The following is a 21,145-nucleotide window of genomic DNA, read 5'->3' as shown; positions in this document are numbered from 1 at the left end:
GGCATGTTATTATGAAATGACCAAGCATTACACAGCGGTGGGCAGTTTGTCAGCGATGGCAGATGGAGGAGACTATAGTATATATTCATTCCTAAGCTTGAGCGCGTGTCACAAGAAAACGAGTTAGGCATTCTCATTAACAATATGTATTGTGGGCGTATCAACCCACTAAGGATAACAATGTTACAATGAACCGAAACTTTTCTAATATTGAGCGGAGTCAGATTTATTAGGTTTAACAGGGGTTTATAATCAATTGACATATTTCCAACAGCGCGCGGACAGCTTCACGATTTCCTTCGACCACTCCCATTTCCCTCATTGGTCCTGACGAGTGATGTCTCTTACACTATAACTAGACAATATGACCGCTGCTCAGTCCTGCACATTCAAGCTAAGGTTGGCTGCTTGGAGTCCGCATCAACGGGGCCTAGGCATTTGTCAGCAAAGCCTTTATATATCCATAGTAGTATAATAGTTAATAATTAATAATTAGTTAATAATTAATAATAGTTAATAATTTCTGATATGTTGCTGATTGGATCATAAACGGCCACAGCAACAAAGGGGAATGACTGACTCTTCTCTAATAACTGTGTTACATGTTATTTTCTATATTTCTGATATGTTGCTGATCATAAATGGCCACAGCAATGAAGAAAAGTGAAAGTGATTGATAATGACTGACTGACTATTATTGTGTTGCTCCAAATGTAAAGCACTTTGAGCTGCACTCTGTGTATGAAAGGTACTATACAAATAAAGCATTATTATTCTCTCCGCAAAAATAAATCACGCTTGTCAATTTGTCTCCATCTCCATCCCCTACTCTTGCAACTTTTGTGTATGTAAATGTATATGTAAATAAGTGTGTGCATATTCTTTGCTCTGTGTTTGCTTGTGAGTGTGTGTGTGGGGGTAATGGTGTGTGTGTGTGTGTGTGTGTGCGTGCGCGTGTGTGTGTCTGTTTGCCTGCATTTGTGTGTGTTCATTTAATTTATTTATTTAAAGGACAGTGCACATTGATCAACATTTCTGTAAATGTGCCAGTGTTAGCCAGCAGGCTAATTGTCAACTGTAGTCCATTGGCAAGATGTTATACTAGGCACATGGTGGCTAAAAAATAGAACATATTAAATCACATAGCAATTGATATACAGCAATAAAACATAATGCCATAGGACTGGCTCCATTAAAACATTTAGAACATAAGACATATAACCATACAGCCATACAACCTTTAAGGGATCAATAAAGTAACCATCTATCCATCTATCTATCATACATACACCATGGGTTACAGGACAGCTAAACTATAGAGGCAGACCAACATTAATGTATTATGAGAGGTGCTCACATTTTTGTAGCTCAAAAGCCAGTCCTTAAGATGGTGTGTGAATGTATGGTGAGAGGTGGAGTTTCTAATGTCCACTGGACCTAAGAGGGACTACACAGTCCCCTCTTAAGGCAGACCTTGTGGTTCTGCTGCTAGATGACTTTTGCTGTATAAAAGTGCTGAGTGGAGGGGGAGCCTTCCCATTAATGATCTTAAAAATTAGGCATGCATCACTGTGTTTTAAAATATTTTCCCAACTGAGTAAGAATGTTACAGTGGTGGTAAAGTTTTTTTTTTTTGTCCAAGACTTTAAGTGCTTGTTTGTGAAGTGATAAAATAGGCCTTAATGTTGTGCTACATACCTGGGTCCAGCTTGTCATACAATATGTTAGGTGAGGGATTATCATAGTATTCATGTATAGATTTGCTACAGGTGTTGTCAAACAGTTCCTTATATACCTAAAGATCGCTGTATTTGGTTATTTGCACTACCTTTCTCACTTGATGTTTAAATGATAGGGTAGAGTCAAGAATAATGCCCAGATATTTAAACTGTGTAACTGTTTGAATGACCTCCCCAGACACACAGACATTGGGATCACAGTGAGATACAGTGTTGCTTTTGCTAAAAAACATACAGACTGTCTTCTTAACATTGAAATACAGCTGAGAGCAAGTAAGCCATTTACGTACATGTACCATTGTATCGCTGAGCTTGGCAGCAGCTTGGGCTTTAGTTTTTGCATGAACAAATAATGACTGTATCATCAGCATACATCTGTACCTCACATCCAGTGTACACTGATGGCAGGTCATTTATGTAGATGCTGAACAGAATAGGGCCCAGTTCGTTCCTCAGGGGTGGTGATGTCTCACCACTAACTCTCACACACTGAACTCTCTTTGACAGGTAAGATCTCTTCCAGTCAGTAACACTAGATGAAAAATTAAAATAAGACATTTTGTGGATAAGTATTTCATGGTTGACAGTGTCAAAAGCTTTTTTCAAATCTAAGAAAATGTGATTGCTTGTGAGTGTGTGTGGGGGGGTAATGGTGTGTGTGTGTGTGTGTGTGCATGTCCCTGCTTGCCTGCATGTGTGTGTTTTTATGTGTGTGTGCGTGTGTGCATATGTATGTATCTTTATGTTTGTGTGTTCCAGTGATATCTGCTACTGTACCAGTGCTGTGGAAAACATCTACTATCATACCAATACCCAAGAAACCCTGCCCCTCCGAACTCAACCACTACCGGCCAGTTGCACTCACCTCAATAATCATGAAATGCCTGGAAAAACTGATCCTCAGAACCCTCCTCCCAGTTGTCAGCCCACAGCTGGACAGCCACCAGTTTGCCTACAAGGCCAGGAGAGGGACAGAGGATGCTGTGGCATGTCTCCTCCACTCCCTCCTCCAACATCTTGAAACACCTACAAACTTCGCCAGATTACTCTTCATTGACTTCAGTTCTGCCTTCAACACCATCCAACGCCACCTGATGATCAACAAACTCCACCACCTGCACGTCCCCCCGACCCTCATCCACTGGATCCACAACTTCCTCAGTGACAGACCACAAGCCGTCAAGATAACTACAGTTACATCACCACTCACCACAATTAACACCGGCGCCCCGCAGGGGTATGTCCTAAGCCCCTTCCTCTTCACCCTCTACACCAATGACTGCGTCAGTCCCACACCCATCACCACATACTTCAAATACTCTGATGACACTGCTGTACTTGCACTTCTCAATGACAATAACTCCATATCTGCATACCAAGACTTAATTTCCCACCTCACACAATGGTGCACTGACAACTACCTTCAGCTTAACATCAGTAAAACCAAGGAACTTGTAATCACCAACACCAGAACACCATCTGACACAATCCACAACCCCACCTGCATCAACAACAACACCATAGAAATAGTGGACTGTTTCAAATACCTTGGACTCACCCTGGACAATAAACTCAGCTTTGAGCAACACACCACTGACATACAAAAACGCAGTCAACAGAGACTCTATGCCATCCGTAAGCTCAGATCACTTTCTGTTGCCCCCTGTCACCTGCTCCTTCTGTACAAAAGCATAGTCCAGCCCATCCTCCTCTACTGCCTTCCCTGCTTTTTTAACATGCTAACTGCTGCCAACGGAAACAGACTCACACGCATCACTCATACCGCAGCCAAAGCAATAGGCCTCCCCACCCCTAATCTATTGATAGGCCTATTCAATGTTTAACTGGCTGGTGTGGAACAATGGCGAATCGGCGTCTGCGTTTTACGTTTGTAATGTTTTGCCTGGTGCGTGAACTCCAAAAGTTGAGTATTACAGTAGAAAAAAGCAGAGGCGCACTCAAGGGCTCGATACTAATACAATTTGTATTGAGAGCCGAGGTTTTTACAATGAGTAAGGACAAAAAGCTAGGAAACAAACGTTTCGGGCTTAGCCCATTATCAATGTCTCCATTATAACTGGCTGGCGTGTGCATACATAACATGCAATGCCTATAAAAAGTATTTCCCCTTTTACTGTTTTTATGAATGGAATCTTGATCAATTTTAATTTGGCCTTTTTTGTTTTTACAATAATTTACAAAACTACCCTATTTAATGTCAAAGTGAAAGCAGATTTCTACAAAGTAATGTTAATTAACTAAAAATATAGAATACAAAATAAGCAATTGCCTAAATATTCACCCCCTTCAAGTCAGCATTAAGTAGATTAAGGGCCCTATCATGACATTCTAAAGCGCATCGTCACTCGTCAAAAGTCTATTCAAATTTAGTAGGATGTCCAGTTCACATTGGGAGGGGTTTTTCTTATCAAACGTGGAGCGCATGGCGCAACAAGGTGTTCCTAGGTTTTTTAATCAGTCATATGGGTGTGTTTGGGGCATCATTTTAAACCAATGAGAATGACATCTGTCATTCCCTTTAACAGCGCAAAGCGCGATATGTCAAATAAATGCATCGGTATTTTGGCATTCAACGGCGCATTTGCTGCTTGCGAGACCGTATGGAATAGTCATTCTTAAACCATGCTTTACTAAAACCTAGCATAGCCTTCACGCACGTCTATTATTTGAACTCATTGGCAAAGTGAAACTAACTTCACCAAGGAGTCAGTCAACGACAAGACAGTTATATGCAGTTACTTTCACTATTGACTGACAATGGGTTACCACCGAAAACATAGGCTGGAAAAAGCAATACTTACCCTAATATTGCTCCAATGACTGAATAATCCTGCAGAGGAGTTGCTTATATCGTGACAGTGCGTCTTCAGCTGTGCTCCGTGTCTCTCGCCTCTCCCCTAATCACTTTTAACCGTCATTACCAATTTGCAAATGATGGTGAATAACTTGCTCATCATGAGATGCACAGTATTTCGTAATATCTTTATTCTAATTATGTTTCCCATTGTAATCGTGCAATTTGTAATGCTTTGCATGGACGTGCGCTGGTGTGCGTTCATTAATGATAGAAGGATGGTGCGTGCACCTGCCAATATGACTGTTGACATGCGCTCTTAAAATAGCATATGAACAACTCGCCATTGACTTCTGACCAGGTTTAGGTGGTGTATGATAGCAATTTTTAGACAACGCGCTAGGACCCTCCCTAGGTTGTTAATTGCCACACCCCTGGGCGCAATGCTTAAAAAATAAACGTGCAAAATACCGCATATTGCACCTAAATCCATCTTATCAATCTGTAAACAAGATACAAGATGCATAAGATATGACCAGACATAGTTCAAATTTGTCCTTATAGGATATTGACAATTTCACTAATTAGATAGATAGATAGATACTTTATTGATCCCCAAGGGGAAGTTCAAGGTCTCCGTAGCATACAGACATCACACACAACATGCACTTAAAGAGTAAAAATAAAGAGTAAATATAAGTATATACATATACCAAAACTCCACTGTACAATAGAGACAGTACAAGATAAGAAAACTAAAATATTAAATACTAAAAATACTATATAAACTAAAACAAAAAATCCACAGTGTGCTTAAGGATGATCAAGCATGAGGCGCTTGCAGTGACAGGGCCGGGACTGGGCCTGTAATTCTGTGTGCATGGTAAGGTGCTCTAAGAGAGTAAGTGTCAAGGTGAAGGTGCAATAAGTAGCCCAACATTGCAACAGAATTGAATAGAAGAATAAGGTCTGAGACCAGCATAAATAAATATGGACATATAAGAGAGTAATGTATAATGTAGACAAGGTAATATAAAAACTATGTCAGTGCAAGAATAGGTTGAGGTAGGGTTACAGCCATTCAGTATTGTAGCAGAAGCCATTGGTCATGTGTGCTAATATAGCATGAAAACAGTGTAGCAGTAAAACAGTGGTAAAACAGTAGGCTGTGGACAGTAGTAAAACAGACAGTCAGTACTCAAACATGGAGAGGGTGGAAAGGCAGACAGACTATGCAGAGAAGTCTATCTCTCCTCTTCCCTTTAGTGAAGCATTGAACCGTTCAATGGCCCTGGGGACAAATGACTTCCTCAGCATGTCAGTTGTTCATAGCAGTGAGCGAAGTCTCCAGCTGATCAAGCTCTTTTGCTTTGTAATTGTGCTGTGGAGTGGATGACATTCATTGTCCAAGATGTTGATCAGTTTGCTCAGGGTCCTTTGATAATCCTCCATAGAAATACATGGGCTTAGTTTACACTGCCAATATTGTCTACGCATATCACAGCCCTTCGTGGCAAAACGTTGCCATTGAGCCAATCATGTTGTGAATAGGCTACATTGAGCCAATAATGTGGTGTGTTGTGAAGACATCCTGCCAATCATGTGTTGTGATCTCGCTGCTGGAGCAATATTGGTGTCGTGAAGCCTTGCGCGCATTTCTGCCGAAATAGATGCCCGATGAGTGCCCAAAAAGCGTTGCAATATGGCCGTCGAGTGGAGGGACTTGCCTAAAAGGACATTGGTTAAACTGAGATGGCCAGCCCTCAAGTGGTGAAAACACACAAAAGGACCTTCTTAGAGCAGGGTTTTTTCCCTGACTAAAAAGAACTATAGAAATACTAGAAGAAGTTAGTAGTGCATAATACTTCCACGATATTCTGAAATAACCCAATAGGCCTAATATCCTTGCCCTGTACATTTTTTCCAAAATATACCTTCATATATTCTAGATTCATTACATATTAAGTGAAATATGTCAAACCTTTTTTTGTTTTCAGATAAAAACAAAAAATACTTGAAATATTTAACTTTATGTGTATGATTTCTAGATGCACCTGTATAGCATTCTTATAGGCTACAATCTTAAAATACAAAGCATACATAGGCCTATGTCCCAAACTACTGTAAGATTCCTATAAAATATAAATATTTTATATTTAGTCTATGATATATATATAATTTTATATATATATATATATATATATCATAGACTCTATGCTATATATATATTATTATCTATGATATATATATTATTTTATATATATATCATAGACTCCATACAGACCTATAATGAGCTAATTCTAAGATAGCAAAAACACTTATGTACATACAAGACAATACAGGTAGCCTAATTATGCACTAATGAAAACATTGCTTTGAATACTATTCCATTTCTATAATACAAAATATGATTATAGAATATGATTTTTTTTTTTTAAATGTGTTTGGCTTTAGCTCAATTTAGCGCATCCCTACAAATTACGAACTTTAATGAACTTTAATGAAGTTTTAAGAGCCACAATGTGAAACCCTCTAACATGGTCCAACATAACCAAACCCTGCTGTTCTTGCTATGAATGAAATAGCCATGCAGGTCCATGTGAAAATAGGAATCCACTTCTGCACGTGCAATCTCTGCCATTGTTTTGCCGTTCAAGATAAACATAAAGGTTGTTTTTTTTTTTGCTGGATTAAGAGACACAATCGAGGACAGAAGGACTCCGGAAATGAAGTCACGAAAGCAAATATATTCATACTGCTGAAAACTAACAGCAGGCCGATAGGCTACATGAATCTTATCGATTGACATTGCAACATTACAACGTGTTGTTTTGTGACAATCCTCAGATATTACCGATTGACATTGCAACATTACAACGTGTTGTTTTGTGACAATCCTCAGATATTACCTATTTTTTACAGTCTATGGATATGACACTATATTTTCATGTTCTTGCTTGACATTTTTTCCCTTTAATTGTGTAAAGCACTGGTAAACACAGGTTGTTTTAAATTGTGATATCTTGACTCAGTGGCGATTCTAGACATTTTTAACAAGGGTGGCCCTAGTGGAGCACTGATTAATTCAAGGGTGGCATGAGGCAAAACATCCAGATAAACAGAAACAGGCTCAAGATGTTAAATTAGCACAAATACGTTAGGAAAACCATGCACCAAACACCTTACTCATCAATTGAAGGGCAAAGACCATACTCTCACATACAATGTCTTTGTATTTGAATAAAATGCAAATACAAATAAACAAACATATTAAATCTCTATTAATGGGTTATGCTGTGTAAATACAAATAAACAAACATATTAAATCTAAGTTGTCTATTAATGCTAATGGGTTATGCTGTGCTAAAACAAATTCCATCATGGGGAGGGACATTAAAATATATTCTATTCTATTATATGGCTATCTATGGCCATCTATTTCTGTAGCTGTTAAAAAATAATTTGACCTGCTTTTTTTGTCTGAGCTGGCAAAGAGCTATAACAAAGTCATCCAAAATCAACAAACACCTCTCAACTAAATGCTTAAAATACTTTTGTATGAAACATGAATGAAATAAACACCAATTAAAGACTAACCTTAATCTAAACATAATGTTACATTCATACAGACCCTAAGGCTCAATCCCATTTGTCATTCTTCCCCTTCCCCTTCCCCTTCTCCTTCCCCTAGCCTACCCCTTGTCTCTCGAAACAGAGTGGCAACACATAGGGGTGAGAATATTCCCCTTGGATATAGGACACCTGCCTAGGGGACAGCTGGGACGATCAAAATACTTTTTAATTAAACATTATTTACAAAGAGACCACACCGAAAGTTAATATTTTGTCACTAGCAATAACTTACATCTGTCTTTTGTCAAATACTGTTGCACTTTCAGCTCTGAACAAAACCGTTCAAAATATAAGCAAAAGTGGAACGTGCGCAATGTTTCATTTATCCCTCCTGGTCGGGACGAATAAAACAGGCATGGGGGACAAAAGAAACATACAGTTTAGCCTAAGCTACTTAAACTTCCCAAAATTTAAATATTTCACAACAAATCCTTGACTGGTTGAATGGTCACCAGAATTCATATTGCTTAGCCTAGTCTATATGCGACGAGTGTTTATAATGCGTGAACTTGATGAATAGTAGGCTATAGACCTGCATCACTGTAGGCTACGAAACATGACCAAAAACATGAAACATGAACGATTACATAGAACTGTAAATCATCTGAATTTAATATTTACAAATATCTAGGCTATATTTAACATTTAGCCTATGTTTTATTTGACCTGCTATGAAATGTAAAGCCCAAAGTTGGAGACATGTAGAAATTTGCTGCAAATTCAAAACCGGATTACTCTGGAATGGCTATCTGTACAGGGGGATGCTTCACACCTTTGTGTTCGGTAAGGTCTGCTGTTTATTCTGATATATGGTTTGTATGTATTAGGCTATATGGGAAGAGTTCGCAAAGCATTCCACCGAGATTTCTTGCCGTGCGCAGTCACTTTCTCCACTGCGTAAAAGACTAAATTAATTTGCGCTGTGAATGCTAATATTATTTTGACAGGCCATAGGTTAAATGAAAATCACTATTAGTCGGATGCAAACTAGATGTACCGCATAGCGGTACAAAATATGACCGCCGCTCAGTCCTGTACATCCGTTCCGCGAAAATAAATCACACTTCAATTTGTCTCCATATTTTACTCCATCCCCCACTCTTGAAACTTTTGTGTATGCTTGTTTGGCATGCCTGAGTGTGTGTGTGCGGCTGCACAGAAAGTACCCTACTGGTGCTGAAAAGGTGAATAGATTGTAGAATAGCCAAAGAAGATGTAGAATTGTTATAAAACCTTTAAAATCTCTAAACAATCACAAGTAGGGCAGTTCATCACAGTTCATCCATTGCAACTGGATTGATGAAAGGTCACTTACACCTGTAGGCTACATTGTATTTGGGAAAAGCAAAAGGTATCAGCATAATGTTATTTATTTATTTATTTATTTATTTTTTATGTATTTTTAAACAAAAACATCTCTGTCAGTTCCATGCCGTTTTCAACAGCTATCAAAAACAAAGGTCATTTTTGGATGGATGGATTTTTTGTGAATGTTTCTTCTTCTACATAAGATTTTAGTCATCTTTAGTTCATGTAATACTTTATTATCAATGCACAAATTAAGTAACAGTAGTCTGAAACGTTATTGTTAATGCACAAATTAAGTAACAGTAGCCTAGTCTGAAACGAAATGCTGTTTTACATCTAACCAGTGGTGCAAATAACTGACATGTCCAAATGGGCCTTGATGAAATGCGTCGCTAGACTGTTCATACACATTTTAACGGGCCAAAGTTGAAGAGCTTTTGTCCGTTATTGTTAGTGCAAATATAGGCTGATTCATGTTCCCTTGCATTGTTTAACTGAGGTCCATGGCTAGTCTGGCTTTCATCAGACCAAGCTCAATCTTTTAAGAAATCAAAAAATAAATAGCGGGCAGATCAGGCTGGGTTCACCCAGCCTAGTCCATAGGCACCCGATATTGTTTAATTTTCCGATTGAGATATACACGCTCTGGCTATTCTAAATGCAAAAATGCATCAGAGAGTTATGACAAAACGGTAACTAACAAACTAGATCCTAACAGAAAGCTGTTAGCTTCCCTAAGCTACAGGTAGGATTATAAGGTAGGCCTATTTACAACATAAATTGTCAATAGGCTATGCTGGCGACACAAATAAAATCTCCTTTGGAAACCAATGGCTTACGCCTTACAGTATCAAGCGGACTTAAACTGTCATATCGTGGCGAAAAGTTGTAATAACATTCACGCAGCTCCATGAGTCAAGGAAAGCGCGAATGAAGTAGCCACTTCTAAATGGGACCCACTACACAGTAGCTTAAGGTGTTTTGCTAAAGCAGCCATAATGAAATGAAGGTGTCATTGTTTGGATACTTCACACACACGTGCTTTTTAATTTAACTACCAAGCTGTAATCAAAGCACATCGATTCCCCTCTCACACCCTGCACGCACTTAAAACAAAATAAACAGGCGTCTCAGTCTCACGCATGTATAGGCAAAACTGTATCAGACCGGTGTAACGTTGGTAAATCTTCCATTGCACAGAATGATTTTGTAGCACGTGCAATAAATGACAGTCGAAAGATACAAACAGTGCTGCTATACATTTGCTTGGTATAACCGCATTTATAGTTTTCTACAAATGCAATAAATCAAATGCCTCCATCACTCAACCAACGCTAACGGTAACATTACCTAGGTCCTTATTGATATTACAAGATTAACGTACCTGCAGTAAAAACCAAGCATGTCCGATAAACATCCTCAGATTTATTTCGGCTTCAAGAAGAAATGGGAATTACACTTCATGTGAACATCGTCCTATCCTTATTAGATGTTCGCTGCGGTAAATTACAGTCCTTGTATGAAGCGTCCATTGTTTTTTTCCAACCCACTTTTAACTTTTAACAAAATTACGTCTCACTGCAACGATGCGCCATCTAGTGGACAAACGACTACTTCTCGCCAATACTGAAAATGCAGCCATGATGATGATGATGAATATTTATTATGACCGCCGCGCAGCGAAGCGGCGGTCATATAGGTTTAGTCAGATTTTTTTTTTTTTTTTTTTTTTCTTTTTCGCATGCCCAAATTTCCGTCAATGATTCCCGGGACACTGAAAGACCGGGGTACACGAAACTTGGTGGACATGTAACCCCACATGGATAGCATGGAACCATCGTTTTTCGTTTTGATCTGTAGCCCCCCCGCTGAATTGGACCCCCCGAAAGGAGGGTAGGGCAGACACAGTTTTCTGTGAATATCTCGAAAACCGTAGGGTTTAGGAGGACCATTTTTTTTTTGTATGTTGATCTCAAGGGGCCATGTCAACCCATTCCATAACCACTCATTTCATGTATAGCGCCACCTAGTTAAACACAAAAAAGTAAAAATGAGGTGGTGTAATTGAAGGTATCTGTGACCTAACATAGTCAAAACTGCACGAAATTGGAAGTGTAGGATCATTATGACACCCTCTGTATGCACGCCAAGTTTTGTGGAATTCCGTTCATGGGGGGCCACACAATAAATTAATTTATGTTACTATACACCAACTGGCCTGTAGGTGGCCGGAGACAGTTTTCTGTGAATATCTCGAGAACCGTAGGGCCTAGGAGGTCCACCTTTTTTTTGTATGTTGGTCTTAAGGGGGCATGTCAACCCATCCCATTACCACTTATTTCATGTATAGCGCCACCTAGTTAAAAATTTAAAAAGCAAAAAATTAGGTGTTTTCATCTCAATATCTCTGGCTGACAAGGTCAAAACTGCACGAAATTAAAAGTGTAGGATCATTATGACACCCACTGAATGCATGCCAAGTTTTGTGTACTTTCGTTCATGGGGGGCCTTACAATAAAATAATTTATGTGTACATTTAGTGACGTACACCAACAAGGATTCCCGGGACACTGAAAGACCGGGGTACACAAAACTTGGTGGGCATGTACCCCCACATGGATAGCATGGAACCGTCATTTTTCGTTTTCATCTGCAGCCCCCCCGCTGGACTGGACCCCTGAAAGGAGGGTAGGGCAGACACAGTTCTCTGTGAATCTTTTATGGTATGTTGGTCTCAAGGGCCCACATCAACCTGGCTCATAATCACTCATTTGTGATTTGCCCCCCTCCCCCCCCCCGCCCCGGTCAAAAATGAAAATGCAATATTATTCTGCTTTAATCGCCCCTATCTTCAGTTAAGATGTTCAGAACTGCACCAAATTTTATGTGTATGATTGACCTGGCATTCTCTGGGGGTCTGGGGGTATGCCAAGTTTCGTAGAATTTCATCCATGGGGGGGGCTAAAAAAATTAGGTTATGTGTACATTTAGTGACTGTACACTCATTGGCCTGTAAATGGCGGTGCACACATATAAACATGCACACACACAGGCACCCACATACTATCGGTATTAGAACGGCCGATACATAATTACAAATTCAATAGGATCAAAAGAAAGCCAAAATATTCATCATCATCATCATGGCTGCATTTTCAGTATTGGCGATAAGTAGTCGTTTGTCCACTAGATGGCGCATCGTTGCAGTGAGACGTAATTTTTTTGGAAGTTAAAAGTGGGTTGAAAAAATAATGGACACTTCCTACAAGGACTGTAATTTACCGCAGCGAACATCTAATAAGGACAGGACGATGTTCACATGAAGTGTAAGTGAGGATGAAGTGAGGATGTTTATCGGACATGCTTGGTTTTTACTGCAGGTACGTTAATCTTGTAATATCAATAAGGACCTAGGTAATGTTACCGTTAGCGTTGGTTGAGTGATGGAGGCCCATTTGATTGATTGCATTTGTAGAAAACTATAAATGCGGTTATACCAGGCAAATTGATAGCAGCACTGTTTGTATCTTTCGACTGTCATTTATTGCACGTGCTACAAAATCATTCTGTGCAATGGAAGATTTACCAACGTTACACCGGTCTGATACAGTTTTGCCTATACATGAGTGAGACTGAGACGCCTGTTTATTTTGTTTTAAGTGCGTGCAGGGTGTGAGAGGGGAATCGATGTGCTTTGATTCCAGCTTGGTAGTTGTAGTCTGTGAAATTAAAAAGCACGTGTGTGTGAAGTATCCAAACAATGACACCTTCATTTCATTATGGCTGCTTTAGCAACACACCTTAAGCTACTGTGTAGTGGGTCCCATTTAGAAGTGGCTACTTCATTCGCGCTTTCCTTGACTCATGGAACTGCGTGAATGTTATTACAACTTTTCGCCACGATATGGCAGTTTAAGTCCGCTTGATACTGTAAGTCGTAAGCCATTGGTTTCCAAAGGAGATTTTATTTGTGTCGCCAGCATAGCCTATTGACAATTTATGTTGTAAATAGGCCTACCTTATAATCCTACCTGTAGCTTAGGGAAGCTAACAGCTTTCTATTAGGATCTAGTTTGTTAGTTACAGTTTTGTCATAACTCCCTAATGCATTTTTGCATTTAGAATAGCCAGAGCGTGTATATCTCAATCTGAAAATTAAACAATATCGGGTGCCTATGGACTAGGCTGGGTGAACCCAGCCTGATCTGCCCGCTATTTATTTTCTGATTTCTTAAAAGATTGAGCTTGGTCTGATGAAAGCCAGACTAGCCATGGACCTCAGTTACACAATGCAAGGGAACATGAATCAGCCTATATTTGCACGAACAATAACGGACTAAAGCTCTTCAGCTTTGGCCCGTTAAAATGTGTATGAACAGTCTAGCGACGCATTTCATCAAGGCCCATTTGGACATGTCAGTTATTTGCACCACTGGTTAGATGTAAAACAGCATTTCGTTTCAGACTACTGTTACTTAATTTGTGCATTAACAATAACGTTTCAGACTACTACTTAATTTGTGCATTGACAATAAAGTATTACATGAACTAAAGATGACTAAAATCTTATGTAGAAGAAGAAATATTCACAAAAAATCCATCCATCCAAAAATGACCTTTGTTTTTGATAGCTGTTGAAAACGGCATGGAACTGACAGAGATGTTTTTGTTTATAAATACATAAAAAATAAATAAATAACATTATGCTGATACCTTTTGCTTTTCCCAAATACAATGTAGCCTACAGGTGTAAGTGACCTTTCATCAATCCAGTTGCAATGGATGAACTGTGATGACCTGCCCTACTTGTGATTGTTTAGAGATTTTAAAGGTTTTATAACAATGCTACATCTTCTTTGGCTATTCTACAATCTATTCACCTTTTCAGCACAAGTAGGCTACTTTCTGTGCAGCCGCACACACACACTCAGGCATGCCAAACAAGCATACACAAAAGTTTCAAGAGTGGGGGATGGAGTAAAAGATGGAGACAAATTGAAGTGTGATTTATTTTCGCGGAATGGATGTACAGGACTGAGCGGCGGTCATATTTTGTACCGCTATGCGGTACATCTAGTTTTGGCTTTCTTTTAATCCTACTGATTTTCATTTTTTACCGGGGGGGGGGGGCAAATCACAAATGAGTGATTATGAGCCAGGTTGATGTGGGCCCTTGAGACCAACATACCATAAAAGATTCACAGAGAACTGTGTCTGCCCTACCCTCCTTTCGGGGGGTCCAGTCCAGCGGGGGGGCTGCAGATGAAAACGAAAAATGACGGTTCCATGCTATCCATGTGGGGGTACATGCCCACCAAGTTTTGTGTACCCCGGTCTTTCAGTGTGCCGGGAATCCTTGTTGGTGTACGTCACTAAATGTACACATAAATTATTTTATTGTAAGGCCCCCCATGAACGAAAGTACACAAAACTCGGCATGCATTCAGAGGGTGTCATAATGATCCTACACTTTTAATTTCGTGCAGTTTTGACCTTGTCAGCCAGAGATATTGAGATGAAAACACCTAATTTTTTGCTTTTTAATTTTTAACTAGGTGGCGCTATACATGAAATAAGTGGTAATGGGATGGGTTGACATGCCCCCTTAAGACCAACATACAAAAAAAGGTGGACCTCCTAGGCCCTACAGTTCTCGAGATATTCACAGAAAACTGTCTCCGGCCACCTACAGGCCAGTTGGTGTATAGTAACATAAATTAATTTATTGTGTGGCCCCCCATGAACGGAATTCCACAAAACTTGGCGTGCATACAGAGGGTGTCATAATGATCCTACACTTCCAATTTCGTGCAGTTTTGACTATGTTAGGTCACAGATACCTTCAATTACACCACCTCATTTTTACTTTTTTGTGTTTAACTAGGTGGCGCTATACATGAAATGAGTGGTTATGGAATGGGTTGACATGGCCCCTTGAGATCAACATACAAAAAAAAAATGGTCCTCCTAAACCCTACGGTTTTCGAGATATTCACAGAAAACTGTGTCTGCCCTACCCTCCTTTCGGGGGGTCCAATTCAGCGGGGGGGCTACAGATCAAAACGAAAAACGATGGTTCCATGCTATCCATGTGGGGTTACATGTCCACCAAGTTTCGTGTACCCCGGTCTTTCAGTGTCCCGGGAATCATTGACGGAAATTTGGGCATGCGAAAAAGAAAAAAAAAAAAAAGAAAAAAAAAAAAAAATCTGACTAAACCTATATGACCGCCGCTTCGCTGCGCGGCGGTCATAATAATATTGAAAGAAGGGGGCACCAAGGTCACAGTAGCCTGCACCTCCGATTTTCAAACCTTGATTAGGACAGTATTATAATTAAATGCTTTTAGGCACAGTTAACACTTAATGACCTAGCAAATGTTGGCAGGGTAGGCTAGGTAAAATAAGCAGGTAGGAAAATAAGTCTAGAATGACGTGATTCAACAGACGCAACTTGTGTGTGTGTGATTAGATAAATAGGCACTGGCAGATGCGATAGGTAAATAGATATCTTTGCCTGTTAGCACAAGCAGTAGCCTGTAGGCCTAAACTCAACTGCTAAAAACAATAAGTCATGTATAATGGCAAGCGTGTTTGCCACTTTCCAACGTCTGTCTGACACTTCAAACTAGCGCTGCAGGTGCATCAAGAAAGGTCCCGCCATAGACCGTCATAATGGCCAACCATAGACTAGGATTTTGGGGTGGCCAGTCCAATTTTAAGGGTAGCCTGTGCCACACCGAGCCACCCGTCTGGCTCCACCCCTGTCTTGACTTGACTTGTGTCAGAGAATGTCTAATAAGGGGAGAACCGCCACTCTCGGGAAACTTTCGGTTTCTGGACTGGTTGCAGTTCCTTTTCTGGTTCCACATGAGGGCGCTCACGAATAAGTGCAGAATTAATGGAGGTCTATGGAGCTGTACCCCTCAAATTCATTAGCAGAAAGCTAGTGTGTTGTGGGCAACAACGACCCAACCTGTAAGAAATCGAAAGGACGTAAGTACTCGTTCATTCAACTTTTGACCTATAATCCATAGTGAGCTTGCAGAAACCACAATCAAATCCTCGATTTTCAACGACAACCAGGTGAAAGAGACAAATTTAGCCGTCTAGCTCCATAGACCCCCATTGTTTTTGCACTTATTCCTGATCGCCCCTAGCGGAACTGTAACAGATTGCAGGTACAATGGAGTTAATAGGGAGTGATCCGGCTCTCCGTAAACGGGCTCTGCTTGTGTTCTGTGCCACTTACCGTCATCCTCTACAGCGCCGGGTGAGGCCACAAGAATAGGCTCAAATGGGTAGCACTTCACTCCACTCGAGTTCTGGTTCTACGGTAAAGATGATGGACAGAATTTGTAACCCTTATGAGAAAATCTGTCCCTACCGTTAGGCTATCTGTTGCAATATCGAGTATTGTGACATTTAACGCGGTTTTCCCCACACACTGATTTGAAGAAATGAACGTGTGTCATTTGAGTCAAATTTGACGTGAAGTTGGACGACGACTGGATCAACCGGCACTGTTGATTCAACAACGGAAAACCACATGGATAATCTGAGGTAAACATCATATTAAAATTTAATTTATCAAAAGTTTATTTTACATAGTTAGTCAGAAAATGTTTGACAGCTTTCTTATCAGCACTGGCATGGCTTTTGCTTTTGGTAGGCTATTTCATGTTGATCGTGGCGTTTATCTTTAGAGGAAATAAGACAACAATGTCAAAGAGTTAATCTAGTAGGCTAAATAAGTAGGCTAATCGAATACTAACTTTACAGAAAGGACCATGCTAAATCTATTAAATAAATGTAACCATAATAGGCCTATATATTTAAACAAGAAACACCAGCAAATTTGAAGTTATTGTATATTCATTTTATCCACTGCTGTTGTTGCGTCCTAGCTTTACTGTTTTAATGTTCATGCATTTACAGTTAGGTTTACACTTCTACATGGGTGGCTTAACAAATAGGTTTAATATAGTTGGAATAGTAGTGATTTTGGCTGCCTGCTGGATGTTGTAATTGTAATGTATTTATTTAATCAGGGACAGTGCACAAAAATGCATTATCCTTGCACAAGTAGTGTCAGGTTATAGCAAATATTGCTAATTTCCGCCCATAGTCCTTGGGTAGGTGGAATAATAACAGTAAAATATACTGACAGATGAAAAAATGTACAAGTACAACAGGTCATTAAAAATCTTACAAACATTATCATCCCCATGTCACACCATCTAAAGCTAAAACAAGATTGCTCCACCCCCAGCTCACAGATATGTGCAAATAGGCTAGGCTACTGTACTGGTTGGTGTAGCATGTTAGTGTAGCATCAGCGAGAAGTTAAAAACTGGTTGGTGCAGTAATGTTAGCAGTGTAATGTTGGTTGGCAGCTGGATGTTGGCATAGCAGCAATGTTGTCTTGCGGTTGGTATGGTGGAATCAGTGATGATGACTAAGTACTGGCAGGTGGTGGAACAGTGATGATGGCTGGGTACTGACAGGTGGTGGAGCAGCTAGTTGTCTGTCTGTTGGATATTGATGTAGCAGCGGTGGCGGGCAGCTGCAGGTGGAGGAGCAGTGATGATGGCTGGGTACTTACACAGGTGGTGTAGCAGCGGTGTTGGCTGGCTGCTGGATATTGCTGTAGCAGCAGTGTTGGCTGGCTGCTGGATGCTGGTGTAGCAGCGGTGTTGGCTGGCTGCTGGATGCTGCTGTAGCAGCAGTGTTGGCTGGCTGCTGGATGTTGGTGTAGCAGTGGTGTTGGCTGGCTGCTGGATGTTGGTGTAGCAGCAGTGTTGGCTGGCTGCTGGATGCTGGTGTAGCAGCGGTGTTGGCTGGCTGCTGGATGCTGCTGTAGCAGTGTTGGTTGGATGTTGGATGTTGGTGTAGCAGCAGTGTTGGCTGGCTGCTGGATGTTGGTGTAGCAGCAGTGTTGGCTGGATGTTGGTGTAGCAGCAGTGTTGGCTGGTGGCTGGATGTTGGTGTAGCAGCAGTGTTGGCTGGATGTTGGTGTAGCAGTGGTGTTGGCTGGATGTTGGTGTAGCAGTGGTGTTGGCTGGCTGCTGGATGTTGGTGTAGCAGTGGTGTTGGCTGGATGTTGGTGTAGCAGCAGTGTTGGCTGGCTGCTGGATGTTGGTGTAGCAGTGGTGTTGGCTGGATGTTGGTGTAGCAGTGGTGTTGGCTGGCTGCTGGATGTTGGTGTAGCAGCAGTGTTGGCTGGATGTTGGTGTAGCAGCAGTGTTGGCTGGATGTTGGTGTAGCAGCAGTGTTGGTGTAGCAGTGGTGTTGGCTGGCTGCTGGATGTTGGTGTAGCAGCAGTGTTGGCTGGCTGCTGGATGTTGGTGTAGCAGCAGTGTTGGCTGGCTGTTGGATGTTGGTGTAGCAGTGGTGTTGGCTGGCTGTTGGATGTTGGTGTAGCAGCAGTGTTGGCTGGTTGTTAGATGTTGGTGTAGCAGTGGTGTTGGCTGGATGTTGGTGTAGCAGTGGTGTTGGCTGGCTGTTGGATGTTGGTGTAGCAGTGGTGTTGGCTGGATGTTGGTGTAGCAGCGGTGTTGGCTGGTGGCTGGATGTTGGTGTAGCAGCAGTGTTGGTGTAGCAGCAGTGTTGGCTGGCTGCTGGATGTTGGTGTAGCAGCGGTGTTGGCTGGTGGCTGGATGTTGGTGTAGCAGCAGTGTTGGTGTAGCAGCAGTGTTGGCTGGCTGCTGGATGTTGGTGTAGCAGTGGTGTTGGCTGGATGTTGGTGTAGCAGCGGTGTTGGCTGGTGGCTGGATGTTGGTGTAGCAGCAGTGTTGGTGTAGCAGCAGTGTTGGCTGGCTGCTGGATGTTGGTGTAGCAGCGGTGTTGGCTGGTGGCTGGATGTTGGTGTAGCAGCAGTGTTGGTGTAGCAGTAATGTTGGCTGGTGGCTGGTAGGTGAGGGAGCAGTATTGTTGGCTGGTGGCTGGTAGGTGAGGGAGCGTTTCATCTTATTACTCTGGCTCTTGTTTCCGAGATGTCCATCTTTCAAGTTTTGTTTTTTCCCAGATGTTTCTCAATTGTGTTGTCTATTCTTATCCTCAACCGTATGACTTTTACACATTTTTTTTCTGACAAACAATTGCTTATTTTTTCCCCTGCATACTACAGCACGATGGGAGCCTGCTGGAAAGTTCCTGAACTCTTTTCTCCACGACACTCACTGCATTGAAGAGCTCCATGAGATTGGAACCAGCCTTACTCCCAAACATCTTCTCAATTTGCTCTATGAAGTGAAATACCTCTTTAAAGGGGCGACAAAGAGCACCTGGCTTAAACTCTTTTAAAGAGGCTGTTTCTTCCTAGCCTGGGTGTTCCATGCTGCCTTGCGCGCGATTTGATTCACGCTGCTAAGGCAGCCTAGAGACCATGGAGCAAATTTTCGCCTGAGATAGGGAACGATCACAGAACAAGGGGGAAAGCAAGACGATGATGAGCTATGCACAAACGCATTTGATAGACATCCGTGGCACCCAATAAATAGCCTGGCTAGCGCCACCACTTCTCAATGAGACGTGGTCTGGGAACCAAACGTTAATTTTCTCGTATTTGAAAAAAATGCCCAGATCCGATTGGGTGCCACGGATGTCTATCAAATGTGTTTGTGCATAGCTCATCATCGTCTTGCTTTCCCCCTTGTTCTGTGATCGTTCCCTATCTCAGGCGAAAATCTGCTCCAGGCTGCCTTAGCAGCGTGAATCAAATCGCGCGCAAGGCAGCATGGGAACACCCAGGCTAGTTTCTTCCAGCAGGGCTGTCAGAATTGTGCTCTATTATACAGCTCTTGACTGGACTACCGTATACATCAAATATAGAATGTTACTAGCTGCATCATCAGAACACACTGTCAATCACAACTTTCTCCAATGCTCTCCCACCTAAGGCAGGAGTGGCAAAAGGATCCTATATAAAAAGCTGTTAGATAGGTAGTGAGCGGAACAACAGTGAACGCAGTTTTACAGAGTTTGTTACCTCAAGAGCTGACAAACAATTGCTTGTTTTTTCAGACTATAAATGTGGAACATGAGGTAGTGGTTGTATTGAGATGTCACTGAAGTCAGTTGTGTTGATATACAAACATTAAACAGACCGGTGCTGATGAAAGCACCTGCCGTCACTCTTACTGAAAGGATGGAGGAGATCCTCAACCTGACTGGAAACGGACCATATAACAAAACTCTGTCGGATCATTAATTTAACAGTCTTGAGTCCATAGATGACACATCAATACTTATACTCGTTGGAAACCTGTTGGTATTTTTTCTTATGAAGTTAAGGCAGAAAGGAAAGAAATCCAGCATTAAAGGAACCATATGTAAGATTGTGGCCAAAACTGGTACTGCAATCACTTTCAAAATACTGAAGAGCGGTGTATCCCCTCCCCCTCCCCCCTGACTCGAGGTTGCCAACCCTGATGGCGAAACACTACTGACTTCGTGATTAGTAGATAGGTGGAGGGTGGCGCATCAGGCCAAAACACAACATGACATGACAAAACACAACATCAACATCAGTTGAGGGCTGCAACTTCACTTTTTAAATGACAATATCCTGGCCGGACTACTGTTGTCAGTGATATAAGTATTTGAAATGAACATGATTTCTTAATATCTAGTGACATATCAGGGCCATT

The sequence above is a fragment of the Alosa sapidissima genome, chromosome 14, assembly GCF_018492685.1.
Source record: "Alosa sapidissima isolate fAloSap1 chromosome 14, fAloSap1.pri, whole genome shotgun sequence".
Taxonomy (NCBI): Eukaryota; Metazoa; Chordata; class Actinopteri; order Clupeiformes; family Clupeidae; genus Alosa; species Alosa sapidissima.
This window is presented reverse-complemented; position numbering follows the sequence as displayed.